The sequence below is a fragment of the Canis aureus genome, chromosome 34 (genome assembly GCF_053574225.1).
Source record: "Canis aureus isolate CA01 chromosome 34, VMU_Caureus_v.1.0, whole genome shotgun sequence".
In the NCBI taxonomy this organism is placed as follows: domain Eukaryota; kingdom Metazoa; phylum Chordata; class Mammalia; order Carnivora; family Canidae; genus Canis; species Canis aureus.
The window spans coordinates 27,032,160-27,047,421 of record NC_135644.1 but is presented as its reverse complement, the minus strand read 5'-3'; the positions used below and the strand labels follow the sequence as shown (position 1 = coordinate 27,047,421).

The following is a 15,262-nucleotide window of genomic DNA, read 5'->3' as shown; positions in this document are numbered from 1 at the left end:
CTGCATGGCGCCTGCTTCTCCCTCTGCCTGTGTCTCTGCCTCTCTCTCTCTTTCTCTCTCATGAATAAGTAAAATCTTAAAAAAAAAAAAAAAGAAAAAAGTAAATATCCTTAGATTCAGTAATTCCAGTCCTTGATATTTACAGCCAGCTACAGGAGACAGACAGATCTACATAGTAGCATATGTAAAGAGTCACTGCCACACTGTAACACATAATGTCACCTAAAATAAGTAAAAGACTACTTACATAAATTATAATACACCTACACGAAGGAATTACCTTTCAAAAGAATAAGAGAATTGTTCATACCAATAGGAAAAGATTTCCAAGAAAAATTCAGTGAAAAAAGTCAGGTAAAGAACCCAAATTGTACGATATACTATATTTATAAGAAAAACACATTAGTATGTGTTTGTAAATATAAAAATGATCCCTGGAAGGATACACAATCAGTTTTAATGATGGTTTTTCTCTAGGAAGGTAAAGAAAAAGCTGGAAGACAAAAGTTACCTTCCCTATACACCCTTCCTATACTTCAAATCTTCTACTGAGCACATGTAACACCACATATTGTCTCTAAAACATAAACTATCGTAAAAAATAAAAATATCTGGTTATTAAGAAAAAAAGAAAAAAATTATGGGAATCCACATCAATGTACTCAGGTAATGAAATAAAGCTATGAATTAGAAATAAAAACACCAATTTGGGTTTGTTTTTGTTTAAGTCATGTGGCCCAAAAAGGAGACTGTAATGTCTGAGACAAAAGCATGAAAACGATAGAACACTGTAAGTTAACTATACTGGAATTAAAATCAAAAACTTAATTTAAAAAAAAAAAAAAAGTATGAGAACAAAAGAAATTCCCTCCTGGAAGATTTTCATGCTCAAAGGCCACATCTGGGAAAGATTCACTCCACCTGTGCCTAGAATGTCCTAAAACAATAAGACCTTCAGGGATCACAAGGGGAACCAAGTGGGAGAAGGAGAACAGCTAGCTGATTAAGTAACAATGTGTTGGAGGGAATCCTAAACAAACAAGCCAAGATAAGAAGAAGAAAAAAAAACTCATCTGTAATTTAAAAAGGACATTCCATTCTAAACTGGCTAAAAGAATAAATCTCAAAACAAATCATTCGCTCCTGGCACTGTTTTCCCCATCTCACAGGGCTAGAGTAACCACTTTTTCTGTCACCTGTGATGAAAGAAGAAAGAAAAAAGGGGAAAAAAGAAAAGGAAAGGAAAGGAAAGGAAAGGAAAGGAAAGGAAAGGAAAGGAAAGGAAAGGAAAGGAAAGGAAAGGAAGAAAAGAAAAGAAAAGAAAGGAGAGAAAGAAAGAGAAAGAGAGAGAAAGAGAAAGAGAAAGAGAGAGAAAAGAAAGAAAAGAAAAAGAAAAAGAAAGGAAAGAAAGGAAGAAAAGAAAGGAAGAAAAGAAAGAAAGAAAGAAAGAAAGAAAGAAAGAAAGAAAGAAAGAAAGAAAGAAAGAAAGAAGAAAGAAAGAAAGAAAGAAAGAAAGAAAGAAAGAAAGAAAGAAAGAAAGAAAGAAAGAAAGAAAAAGAAATCGTTAGGGTTCCTTTCACTTAATTTAGGCTCAGTGCAATAGGGCATAAACCTAAATTGCAGGTGTCAGCCATCAAACAGTATATGTGCCTTTGATTCTATGAGCAGATGTTTATCAGGCCCCATGGTCAAAAGTTGAAGACTGTAACGGTATTCCTTTATTAGGATAAACATTTGATTTATTTGCAAGATAAGGTGCTTGACCCAAAAAAGTCAATAAGAGACTTTGAGCTGTTTGTGTAGCTGGTTCATTTTATCATTCAGACCTCAGCCCATTTCTTCCTAGTTCCAAAAGGGACCTTTCTCCCCCAGATCCAAGTGCCCTCAGATGGCATTCTGTGACACAGATCGAATCCCCACAGCTCCAAACCCTTATCTGCTGGGTCCAGGGCCGTGTTTCCAACTCCTCACAAGCCTCCAGGAAGCCCTCTTCTCTATGCTAACTCCAGAAGCGGAAACCCAATACCATGCCCTGCTCCAGACCAGCTCTTAACCTTTCGTTTTAAGATCAACACCATGCTCTGGGCCATCCAAGTTCCCCAGGTCAGATGCTTCTGCCTCTCACTTGCTCCTTCCCTTCTTCACAAAAATGATTTGTGCACCTTACGGCTTCTCCGGCAAGAGGCCCAAACCCGGATTCCATCCGCTCGTTTCCCTCAGCTCCTGGGCATCCACCCTCACCCCTCAGGGCGGCGACAGAGAAGCCTACCCACCAGGGGACCCACCCAGAGGCCCACAGGGACAGCGCGATGCCGGCCTCGGGCTGGGAGGTCAGGTCCCCGCAGAGGCCTGGGCCCCGAGCTGCCAGGCCTGCAGGTTCGCAGAAGAACGTGCAGAGTTGAACATTTTACGGGAAATACCCCCAAGTTTAAACGACAGCAACTACTTCAACAATGAGAAGGAAAAACTGTCTTACGTTCGGGATCACACGGGACAGAACTCTGAGGGGTGCTGGGCCTGGGGCCACCGGTTTTCAAAGTCTGCGTTCGAGCAAGTGCCTTTGGGGTGGACAGCGTGGGTGCAAGTTCAGGCAAGTTTTGGAACAATAACTGTGTCGGGTCACCTCCGACATCTTCCATCACCCCTCTGAAGCCTCGGTTTCTCCTGCTGTAAAATGGGGGTAGGAGAGTAGGTCGGTCAGCAGGGGTGAGCCTCAGGGGAGAGCACACAGGGAGGGCGCCTGAGCAGGCCTCCCCATGGCCACGGGCTCACGGAACCAAGTCTAAAATTTTGAGCCCGGCACTCAAAGTAAACCAAAATTTGGCTCTCAGCCTCCGTTTCCACGTTCTTCCACGGCGCAAACCCCACCGTACTCTACACGGTCACACCATGTCACCCGGCTGGTCGCTCCAGGCGCTGCCACATAGCCCAGCAAAACGTGACAGGACGGGCCAGCGTGTGCAACAGAAGGCGGCGCCGCACCGACCGTCCTACCCAGCTCCGCTCCAGAGCCCGAGTCAGCTCTGCCTTCCAGCCGGCCCAGGTCCCGCTGCCTCCCCGAGGAGCTGCACCTCAAGGCACGCAGCCCAATTCCAGGGGCAACAAATACGTGCAAATGCGTTTATACAACTTGGCCCTTAAACGAAAGCCAGCCACCTCATAGGCATTCGCCCGTTCCCTGCTTGGGCAGGGTGCCTAGTCCACATCTGTACGATGCTCAAAACGGTACCATCAAAGTGGTACCTTCTTCCAAGGCCAGCCTGTCACTTCCACAAGTGTTATTTGCTCCTTATCCCTCTGTGTCTCCCAAGATACTTGGCCTCCTGCCATTTATAGTTAGATGTCCGATTCTTCAGTCTTCCTCTTAGTGGCCTCTTACTCCAGTGCAGCCTAAGATCAACTTAATTTTACTGTCCTTTCCATGCCCAGCCCCAAGTCCGGGAGGCCTTGATAAATGCTCAACAAATGAAGGAAGAAGAAAAGGGGAAACGATGGAGGAGCAGCAGCAAGGCAGGAAGGGATTTTAATGATAAGGACAATGACAGCTACGAGGACTGCAGTCACCAATTCAGCTCTTACATCTTTGGATGCAAAGAGCTGGCCCCTACTAGCCTTGTTTTGTGTTTTGGAACAATAACTGTATCGGGTCACCTTGCCTACTTCTTGCCCATTCTCCTTTCGGTGCAGGTGACCTAAAAAGGGACTCCTGCTATCCCCTCATTACTGACGGCCACCATCCCATTTCAAGTATAATCTAAATAAACAGGGATCTAAGTGGCTCCTGCCCCCAGTTTAAATTAATTAGGCCCACCTTCGATGCCGATTAGGATCAAGACGAGCATGTACTTTTGGAGCTGATCCAAAGCACATATTAGTCACTTTAATCTGATATACAGAAACAAGCAAAGACCCCCTACACAGAGAAGAAAAAACAATGGGTGGGGGAATGGTGGGAGAGCAGAAGGGCACGGACCATCTGTAGAATAATTGAGACTCAACAAAAAGAAAAACAAAATTCTCATCCAGATTAGCAAATGTCCAATAAACAAATTAAGGCTGATTTCCACAATATCTCGAATAGTTGTGGGTTTTTTTTTTTTTCCAAACTGCTAGTTAGAACCTATTAGCAAGTTGTGAAATCAATTTAGTAAACAGAAACCAGAATTAAAAAAAAAAAAAGACTAGAAATTAGGAAGCATTGCTATATTGTGTTGTAAAAATTGTAATTCAGCTTTATTTTCAATATGCATGTGTGTATGTGTGTGTACTCAGTCATGATGTAAAATGTATTGCTGCGAGTAAAAAATGTTTTTAAAACACTGAAATAGAACATTTATGTTTATATAATCTCCAGGGACTGAGATTTTCCATTTTTTACTAGGGCCACACTCATAAAGTAAGAGAATATTTGTTCTTGCCACCTGTTGTGCACAACAGTTCAGTTCCTCAAGTTCAAAAACATCTAAAAAAAATATATCACTTGGCACACTTGTCCCTTACCATTTTCCTTATTCTCAAAAGGAAGATAAAGGTTACTCCAGATAACCACCTACACTTTTCCCTCCTACTGGTTGTCCTATGTATATATTTCTATCTTGTGTTAAGTCCCTGACATCAAGTTACGAGTCCAAAAGCTTCAGCTTCCTTAGTGGTACTCACTTATAAGTGAGTATTAAAGTATAACTTATAAGTATTAACCTATAACTTAAGGAGAGTGATCCATCAGGCACATTATGTTTTCACGAAGAGTACCCCACCACTCACCAGTAGCTACAATAGAGGAAGTTTGGCTTAAAATATCTCAACTCATCCCCTCTACACCAGAATGCCTTTTCTCAAGTTCTTTTTATTGCACATCTTTCTCAGTATCCAGTCTCTTCAAATTCCAAGTACCATCCCACACATCTAATATCCAGCTTTGTCTCAGACCACTCCTATGTTCCTTTATCTCCTCTGTACATTTCCCATCAAACTCAAGGTTATTTTTAGAAGTTCAATCAATAATTCTTCCATGATTGCTTTAAAAAGAAAAAAGAAAAACTGGAGCAATCTTGTTTTCTCTGTGTTACAATTTTTTTTAAGTAAGCTCTACATCCAATGTGGGACTTGAACTCATGACCCCAAGGATCAAGAGCAGCATGCTCTACCAATTCAGCTAGCCAGGTACCCCAGAGCGATCTTATTTTCAATGTCATCCATGCTGCGTGGAGGCTAGCGAGGACCCATCCTAGCTTTCACAGATGAGCAAGGCACCCAGTTACCAAGCATTCAAGCAGAAAAGGTCGACATGGCATGCCCACTCAAATCGGCCCTTAAAAACCTATCAAAAGAGAAGTTCACTCTGGAATCTCTCCATTTTCCAAAGAGGTCATCCATATTCCACCTCCACGGGAGTGTTGCCTACCATACTGTTTTCACTGTCAACTGTTTGTGAACATATGCAACAGGACAAAGTCAGTGTGAAGGAGTCAACTCACCAAGAGTCCCAGCCATGCACTCAGTATCACAGGATTCCATGCTCTGTAGGATATTAAATATGAGTTGAGATATTCCTCCCCAAAAAAGGTTTTGCCCTTAGACCCAAAAACAATAGGAAGCATTAAGTTTAAAAGAATTCAATAAATGCTTGTTGAATCCACTATGTTACAACACCAAGCTCTTATGTCTTTCATCCCTTCTTCCCAAACTTATGCTTAAGGACTTCTGTGTCTGGTATCCTCTGCTTTCAGGCTGCCTCCCTGACTCCCTAGAGTACTGGGCTTGTCTGCTTCTCTAATACGCAATCATACAGTCATTCTCTCGACAATTAAAAAACCACCTACTGACTGTGTAGTCGGGGCCAGGCACTGGGTTAGGTACAAAACATAGACCAAAGAATAAGACACAGTCCTTGCCCTCAAAGAGCCCAGTGAGAGAATTCTGAAAGGTCTGAAGTTGGTGAAGGAGAATGAATGGTGTCAAACAAATAGACGGAGGGGTGAATAACTTGAAGTCTCTGCCCTCAAAAAGATCAATCAGTACAGAATGAGTAGTAAAGATGATAAAATGCTAGGAAAATGCCAAAAGGCGAAATCCAGGACGCATTCCTGCACCGAGATTACCCAGAGCCCTGAGGATTTGGCCGTCCCCAAAAGTGGGGGGAAGGGCAACGCAAAAAGACCGACTCCAAGGCTTGGCCTCCATGATGAGAAAGTGCTGAAACTATGAGGACACCTGAGAGAAGAACCATGAGGATACCTATGCTGAAGGGGACCCCCTGAGCTGGCCCCATTGTCCAAAGACCAAACCCCACCTATGGCATGAACCTCCACAAAATCTGGAAAAACTAAAATTCAGAGTCACTTTCCTGATCGCAGAAATAAAGGCCAAGTACCCAGAGCAAACAATGAAGCAACCCGAATGGGCAAAGTGGAATGTTGGTCAGAGACTGAAACCCAAAAATCAAACAAATGAGTAGTGGTGGCTCTGGAAAACAAACTCTCATGGATCACAGAAGAGTCTTTAGACATATAAACAAGCTCAGATTTCCCTAAATGCATTTGAGAGCACAGGAATATTATTCAACTGGGCAGTTGGTTTGAATATTGGGGACAGGGAAGTATCTGTTTCAACTTCAAAAAGGAAGCTGCTGGGGGTCGTTAGTTAATTTGGGGAGCGTGAATGCAAACAGAACCACCTCCCATCTGAACCAAAGGCCACGGTTTGCCAACCACACCATCTTCGGGAAGCTCTTTCAAAAGGAGTCTTTGATTTGAATGCCCTTCCCAACAGACAAATCCTGCTTAAACTAGCAGGGCAAGCAACAGCAGTCTAGGGCCAACCAACTGCTAAAAAAGAAGAGGTAAACCTTCCACTTGGTTCTTCGGAGAGCTGCAACTGGCCACAGAAAGAAACACAAAGTTCTCACTCCCGGAGATCAAAGAAGGCATTTTGTACCAGGAAACCGAATTCAAATTCTCATTTCCAGGAATAAAGCCACAGTGCCCAATATTTGCTTGGGAAAGTAAAACAGGAGACCATGTGGACTCCAACTAAAATCTCTGATGGCTTCACTTCTCAGCCTCGCCAGTGTAACGCTGTTAACATCTTACCCAGGCTTTGCTTTAACTTAAATCCCAGCTTCCCAGCCTGAATGGTCACACGTGCCCACTGGGTAAAAATGAAAGCACTGTAACACTTCATGACAGCGTTTTCTGACCCATCCTGAGTACTAGATGTATGCGACGAGGTGAGGCTGACAAGTGCCAGCTTCCGCTCAGCCCTAGCCTCCCCTAACCACAGTCAGGAGAAACCACTGCAGCCCACGCTCTGATGTTGGTCACAGTATTGAAACGAGAGTGGAAGCAGGAGAATACAGAAAAGGGGGACATACCTCAATCTCCTTCAGGTATGACAACAATCAACTTGCTTTAAAATTATCACCTGGGGTCTTATCAATTAGCCAACAGCATTTGCGTGCCTACTTCGCACAGGCACCGAGCTGTCTACAGTCATCATAGTGCAGGGAAATATTCCCCAAGTAGTCATTATGTTAATAGTCATGTGTTTAATTTTCTTTATCTTTTTACCAAAAAATATGTATCATGTATGTAGGTTAGAAAGTCTAAAAATAAAATCAGCACCCTTGAACCCACCACCCAACCCAAAACCCCAGAAGGTCATCAATGCTCTATCATCTACCTACTTCTTCCTCCCTGAACCTCCCCAGGTCCCTGCAAAATACACACACACACACACACACACACACACACACAAGGTAATCATTTAATCATTGTCCTGAATCTGGGGTTTTATTATGAGTACAAATGCATCTTTATGATTACATCCTATTACTAACAAGGGAGTTGGCTTTCCAAATAAGGCAATGATATATTGGTTCTTCTTAAAAGATGACATCTTTTAAGTTTTTCTAAGGGCAATCACCACTTTAAAGAAAAATACTAAATAATTAATAGACTGAAACTTAGCCATAACAAACTCCTGAAGACAGTGTATGAGTGAATGAAATTTGTCAAACACTGGCCAAAAGGGGCTGAGGACACGCGTTCCAGAGTCCCACAAACTCCTGGTTCAAATCCTGACTCCACTGAGGACTAGCTCTACAACTAGGGCAACTACTCAATTTCAGGAAGCCTCAATTCCTCATCATAAGAGTGAAATAATAATAAAACATGTGGTTGCTGTGAAAATGTAATGAAAAATGCATGTGAAGAGCTGAGCACTGTGCCTAGCACATATCCGGTGCTCCCCAACATATCTGTCACCAAATTCATTCAAACATATCAAAGGGTTTTTGCTACCATTAACAGTATACTTCTCCCCAGTGTCTAACAAGTTGTACATTAGACCCCTTCACATAAAGATAAATCAAGATGCAGAGATCCAATAGCAGAACAAGCATAGAGGACTGTTCCCAGTCCCAGCTCCTCTTTGTCTAAAGTACTTTTTGCGCACACGCACGCGCGCACACACACACACACACACACACATTGATTCAATCTTCACCTCATGACCTTGAATAACAGGATCATTTTTCAAGCGCATCTCTGCCCTGTCCCTTCCTCCCCCATAAGGCTGGACTACTTGATCCAACAACCCTACCTAGAAGTCTATCATGATTCTCACAGTATTGGTTCAGTGCAATCTAAGGTAAGTCATAGTCTCCACTGCTTCAATCACTGTTAGCTGTTTGGTGGACAGAGGCAGAAAATTTGGTAAATCACTACTGTGAAAAAAATTATTACAATGCTATTAATGGCATTAAGGTCCCCACTTCTGAAATTAATTACATTCCTGAAGAAGGCAAACTCCTCCATCTCAAAGCAGCATCCTTAATATTCTTTTAAATTACTCAGAGATAACAAGAAATTCACTCGGATTCAAATGATCACTCTCTTCCAAGGTACAAAAGTTGTAACACCACTACCTAAATCGAGTTTTACTTAAAACCCGCTCTCTCCATTTCAAGAAAAATTCACCCGAACTCCAGAAAAGGAGGGTATGAACCCATTCTAGCCCCCCTCCCAGCTCTTGAGTTTTGCCATTTATCCAGAATTTACTGCAACATCATTCACCACCTTCTGAGTGTTTGCGTGCATGTGGGGTGAAGCAGAAATGCTATTAACCCACCACACAATTCCGTCGATTTAAGACCCACACATTGCAGCTTCAAAAGACTTCCTTTTTGGTTTTTGTTTTGTGTGTTTAGTTCCAGGCCAGAAAACAGAAACGACTGCATCACAAAACAAAGTGATTAGGTCTTAGGAGCCAGGTGATCCAAGTCCCGTCCAGGCCTAGGACAACCTCTTGACCCCTCTGTCCCCACCAGCTAAACAGGGGAGGCCCCTATTTCATACCAAAGCATACTGTAAAGCTGGATGGCGAGGCCAGTGTCTGAGGTCAGCACAAGTCTAGTGTCTGCTGGCTGCCCAAGCCCGGGCCCCCAGCCAGCCACCCACCTCCAGAGACAAGTGCCAAGACATACTATAGTGTTTCCATTTAAGGCCTGCCACTTGGATCAGCCCATCTCTGAAATTTCTTAACACCACCTTTCCAGGAAGAATTTTTTTGGGGGAAAAGGGAGGTGGTGTCTATTTTTTGCCACCGCCTTCCCTTGGGCTGTCAGAGCAGTCTGCATCTCTGGGACAGGATTCTTTAAAACCACTGGGTTATATCTAAGTCTCAATTAGACGGCCTCTTCTCAAAAACAATACAAACTGTGCATGAGGCCAGTCCTCTTTCCCATCCCCTACTTGCCATCACTCCTAGTCTCCTCTCTCTCCATCTCTCTGAAACAGACACACACACACAAAAGAAAGCCCAACAAAACGAACAAATCCACTGATTACTCTGCTACCACCTTCCAAAAGCCAAATTAAGCACAACTTTTTAACCATGACTTTCCTCCCGCAGTGTGTTTTCCTCCCTCGGTAGCTTCCTCTGCAGCTTCTCCCCCAGGCAGGGAGCGTTCAAAACTCCGGGGAAAGGGGGCTGCGGGCGCGGGGGGAGGGGAGCCACGTCTGGCGCGGGCCGGACAGACCGACAGACCGACGGCGGCCTAGAGCCCGGGGCGAGCGGTGCGGCCCCGGCCCCGGCCCCGGCCCCGGCCCCTGCGCGGCGCCCCCGCCCGGCCTCCAGCCTCGCTGCCGGGTTACGGCGGTGAGCGAAGGGCTTTAAACTTGGCAAAGTCTCGTGCAACATCTGTAACCACATTCGCCTTCTGGGGATCGGGAGACGAATCCCACATTCCTGGCTTTGAAGCTTTTTGAAACTGCAGCTCGGAAGCCCGGGGGGCGGGCGGGAGTTCAGCGGAGTTTACTGGCTGCGTCTCCGCAGAAAATTCCTCCTGGAAGCGCCCGGCGTTCGGCGGCGGGGCCGACGCGGCCGGGAGCGGAGACGCGGCCCCGACGGAGCGGCCCCGGGCAGGACGGCCGGGCTCCAAGGCGCTGGCCCCGCCGGCGGGGAGGCTGCGGGGAGGAGGCACCGGGGGCGCCCGCGAGGCCCCCGCCGCCCGCCCGCCGCCCGCCGCCCGCCGCCCGCCGCCCGCCGCCCCGGCCCGGCCCCGCCGCCCCCGCCCCGCCCGCCCGCCGCCCGCCCTCACCTCTGGTCCCGCCGCGGCCGGGCTGAGCCGGGAGGCGGGGAGCGAGCCCTCCGGGCGCTGCGGGGCGGCGCGGGCGGGCGGGCGGGCGGGGCGTGCGGGCGGCGGGCGAGCCCGGAACTCGGCGGCGGCGGCGGCGGCGGCGGGGCCGGGGCGCTCCTGCCCTCGGGCCGGCGCGCTGGCTGGGGCTGGGGGCAGCCTGGCGGCGGCGGCGGCGGCCACCGGGGAAGAGCCGGGGAGGGAGGGAGGGGAGGCGGGGGAGGAGGAGGAGGAGGAGGAGGAAGGGGAGGGGGCGGCGGGATAAACTTCCCGAGGCGCGGGGGCGCGGGCGGGGCGCGGCCGGGGAGCTGGCGGGCGGCGGGCGGCGGGGAGGCGGGGAGGCGGCCCCGGAGTAGGAAAGTTCCCGGGCGCGGAGGGGAGGCTGCGGCGGCTGCGGCGGCGGCGGCGGCGGCGGCGGCGGCGGCGGCTGCGAAGAGCAGGAGCCGGAGCGGGAGGAGCGGGAGCGGCGGGAGGAGGAGGAGGAGGAAGTGGCTGCGGAGCGCTCGGCCAATGGGTGTCTGGAGCTGTGATTAACCAGGCAGCAACACATCATTTCCTCCCGGCGCGGATCCAGGAGCCGGGAGGGAGAGGGAGGCGGCGGGGCGGGGCCGGGCCCGCGCCCCCTGCAGGCGCCCGGCCCGGGGCGAGCCCGCCGAGCCCGCCCCGCCGCCCGGCTGCCCCGCCGAGCCCGCCCCGCCGCCCCCGCCCCCGCCCCCGCCCCGCCGGCCCCGCCGCCCCCGCCGCCCCCGCCGGGCCGAGGACGCCGCGAGCGCCGGGCGCGGGGTCCTGGGAGGCGGGGCGGCGGCGGCCAGGCCGGAGCGGGGCCGGGCGGAGAGGCGGGCGGGCGGGCGCGCAGGTAGGCGCGGGGGGGCGGCGGGACGGCTCCCGGGGCGCGGGGGGCGCGGGGGGCGCGGGCGGCGGGGCTCGGCGTGCGCCTCCGAATCCCCTTCCACGTTGCTCACTTCCCCGCGAGGTCCGGGGTTATGCAAGAGCTTGCCATCCTCGCAGTCGGCCTCCTTAGCGATAAAAATGAGCGGGGGGCGGGGGAGGGGGCTTCTGCGGCGCTCTGGCCCCGTCCTAGGCGCCAGGGCAGCTTACTGCGGAAAGGAAGGAACATTCCCCGCCGCACGGAGGCTGACAACCTCGGTCCTTGGATACGCGAAAACACTCCAGTGTGCTAATATTATCCAGAGCATCAAAAAGGCATGCGGGGATCAAATTTTGCATGGTGCCTGCTGAGTGCAAGGAAAGCACCAAGCCATTTCCTCTGCCCTCTAGAAGCTTATAATGTACAGTCCTATCACAAAGCAGAGTAAGAGCCTGAAACCAATAAATGGGGATACCATAAAGTATTTTTATCTCTACAGGTTCATTCATGCAGCAGGCATTTATTGGGTGACTGCAGTGCTGCAAAAGGTTGCAAAGGAAATGGAAGATCTGGTCCCTGCAGGTCAGGAGTTTACAATCCAATTAGGAACGTAAGGCACATATACGTGAGACAGCTAGGAAATAACCCCCAGGTGTTACATAAGCAATAGGATGGAGAAGTCCGGGGGGGGGGGGGGGCGTTTTTTCGCAAGGGGACTCCGTACCTGCACGCTTGCTTGCCGAGAATCGGGAGAGGAAACTCCAGGTCAATCAAGCAAAAATGCCTACGTGTACCCCTGCTCTGTAAAACAGTACAACGGGGATCTCGGTGTCACTTGGCTGAAGCTCCGCCACTTAGAAACTGTATGACCTTGGGCATGTCTCTAACCTCTGGGGAGGGAATAAAGCCTGTCTCCAGGTTCGTCGTGGGGTTCAAACGAGATGACCCTTACTTGAAAGCCCGTCAGGGTGCTGTGTGAATGTTCCTCAGTCCCGTACATTTACAGAGTCCTCATTTTACCAGCCTCTTCTTGGTAACCTTCCCAGTCCTCCCTAGGCCGTAAGCTCCCTGAGGGCAGGGACCAGGTTGGCTGTGTTCACGTGTATCATCATGCCCAGCAGACTGGAACACGTGGGTGCCCAATAGACGTTTGCTGAGTAAGTGGATAAATGAACCAATGAATCCTGTTATGCTTTTAACTGTTGTATCCGTACCTTCAGTAGTGGCCTTGTGTGACTTTGTCAACACAAAACCCTCTAACCCAACCTCCCTGGGACTACCTTGCATTCCAGGAGACTATCTGGGAGGATTCTAGGTAGTTCTTGTGGCCTTGTAATATAAATTGATGATTGCACATGCATGCATGTATGTGTAAAGCAGGAGGATACACATGGATACAGCCTGTCACACAAGCCCTGTCCAAACAAGGATACAGCCCAGATACAGTCCTTTGGCTTGGACACCTTGATCCAGGGTCATTCAACCTTGGTACTGTTGGCATCTTTGGCTGGATAATTGCTGTGAGATGTGCCCTGTGCAATGTAAGGTGTGTTGCAGCATCCTTGACCTCTGTCCATTAGATGCAAATAGGATGCCTTCTCTCCACAGTTGTGAGGTTTAAAAAAAAACGCCTCCAGAGGTTGCTAAATGTCCTGTGGGAGCAAAATCTCCCCCTGCTGAGAACCAGTGCCTTACCCCACCGTCTAATCCACTGATTTAACTCTGGTGGAGAAATCATACATGTAAAGTAACTTGAAAGAAATACATCTTCTGTTATTCCAAGATTCTTAGATCTCTTCCATCATATGTTTCCAGGAGCACGACTCTTGTTAATTAATTGCCTGCTGCATTGTGAATTGGCATCTCTTCTGTTTTCTGCGTATCCTCCTCCTTTACACCCAGATCAACATGTTCATTTCTAAAAGTCAACAGCTTTCAACAACTATTAGGAAACAGAGTCTTGAGCAACCTAAGGGTCCTGTATAATATTTTCCTATAAAATTTGGAGAATTCATTCCATAAGATTTTGCAGAAAGCTTCCCACTTGTAATTAAGCTCTTAGACCTACCACCGCCTCTCTGCACTCAAATTGTAAGTAATACAGAATATAAATTGTGATTTTTAGAAATTATTGCATTTAAAATATTTAAGGAGCTACTTTGAGTGATTTTCTTTCATCTTGAAGCCATTTCTTTCTGGTTTTAGAAAGAGTTTCCCTTTCCTAGCAGTGTAGAGAACATGGCTTATTAAAACCTATAAAGCAAAAATCAGCTTAGTTATACGTATCAACTTCCAAAAGCAAGTTCTAGAAGAATATTAGGATGTTTTAGAGCTGGTGTTGATGAGAATCCTGACGGTTGATGTGCTGCAGTTCAATTGTTTAAGGTTTCTTGAAGAAAAATAAAGATTAATGGTTGAAGGAATGAACTAATTCTGACAAGTCCGTTCCTTCAGTACAGGCATGTAGAAGCAACCAAAACAAACCCTCCTCCTAGCAGGCAACAAGACTGTGTTTGTAAGGTGAGCAGACATTTTTGTTCAGCAAGACAATGTCATCTGTCTCATTAAATAAAGTTATTTGAAACATTGCTTTTATAGTCTTATTCATATTTCGTTTGGGCTTTACAGTTGTGTAATGGTTATGAGCATATGGAGATTAGTTTACATCTAGTTTAGTGATTATTCACACTTACGTTGAGCCTTGAAGATGAGGTAGGCATCCAAACTGCTTAGAAAAAGGGCAAAGTTTGAGGGTTGGATGTGGTTTATGGGAAAGCAATTTTCTGTTCTGTTAGACTGAAAATAGGACACATACTCCAGGGATCCCCAGGTTCTCTATGAAATCCATGAAATTTGTGTTTTTGCTTCAATTACAATATTTTTAAAAGAAATTAGTATCATGTTAAACTAATATGATGCATATTCTGGATCATATGAATATCACCTAGCCATGATCCCACTACCCTGTTTTGCTATGTACCTGTAGGAATATGCAGTTTATCTAAATGGTATCTTAATAAAAATAATTGAAGTCATCACTGAAGGTGTGTGGGAATTGTCTTCCCTTTAGAGGTGTCTACATATTACTCAAGTGTAAGAAATACTGATCCAGCTGCATCATTAACTATTCTTGGAGAATGATGAATTTATTGAATGATAATAATCTGGAATTTATTCCTAATCCTGAGGCCATAAGAAGCCATTATTATATTCCAAAGATGGAAGTGACTGGATCAGAATAGTAGGAGGTGGAAGAGAAAATCATAACCTGTAAGGGTCACTAAAAATCCTATCAGGCCTGGCACACTTGCCCCAAAAAGTAAACATTTAACCAGTCAGGACAGACATTTGTTTATCTTCCAGTTAAACTTTCCCAGGTGTATGAATGACTCATTAATTGTTCATTTCATACAAGACCTTATTGGCCATCTACCATATTCAGAGAACTGTGGGAGCTGCCCCGGGAGTCCTCAAACTGCCTACAGTTACTTCCCACTGGGAAAGTTAATCCAGACACTCCAAGCACAGCAGGTTACATGCAAACCAGTGTGCGACTCCCAGCCAACCATATGATAAAAGAGGCTTTACAAAACCATTGCAGAAAGGAAAGATTATTCATTAAACAGTGTTGAGGCACTTGGGAAAAAATCCTGTTAGTGCTCCCTCTCACACCATTCCTGAAAATATTTTCAGAAGGAACAAGCATTAAATATTTTTTTAATTATAAATTAACTCGAAGCAAATATAGGTAGATACCT

General features: G+C 47.1%; 1 protein-coding gene across 2 annotated transcripts in view; it reads right to left on the bottom strand.

Annotated features, from left to right (window-relative positions):
• Positions 1–10,723, bottom strand: part of ACVR1 (activin A receptor type 1) — a 127,309-nt gene extending 116,586 nt beyond the window's left edge. For both annotated transcript variants that reach the window (XM_077883335.1, XM_077883332.1), the window contains exon 1: positions 10,601–10,723. The gene's annotated coding sequence lies outside the window, so the exon portion shown is untranslated. The remainder of the gene's footprint in view (positions 1–10,600) is intronic.
• Positions 10,724–15,262: the final 4,539 nt, after the last annotated feature.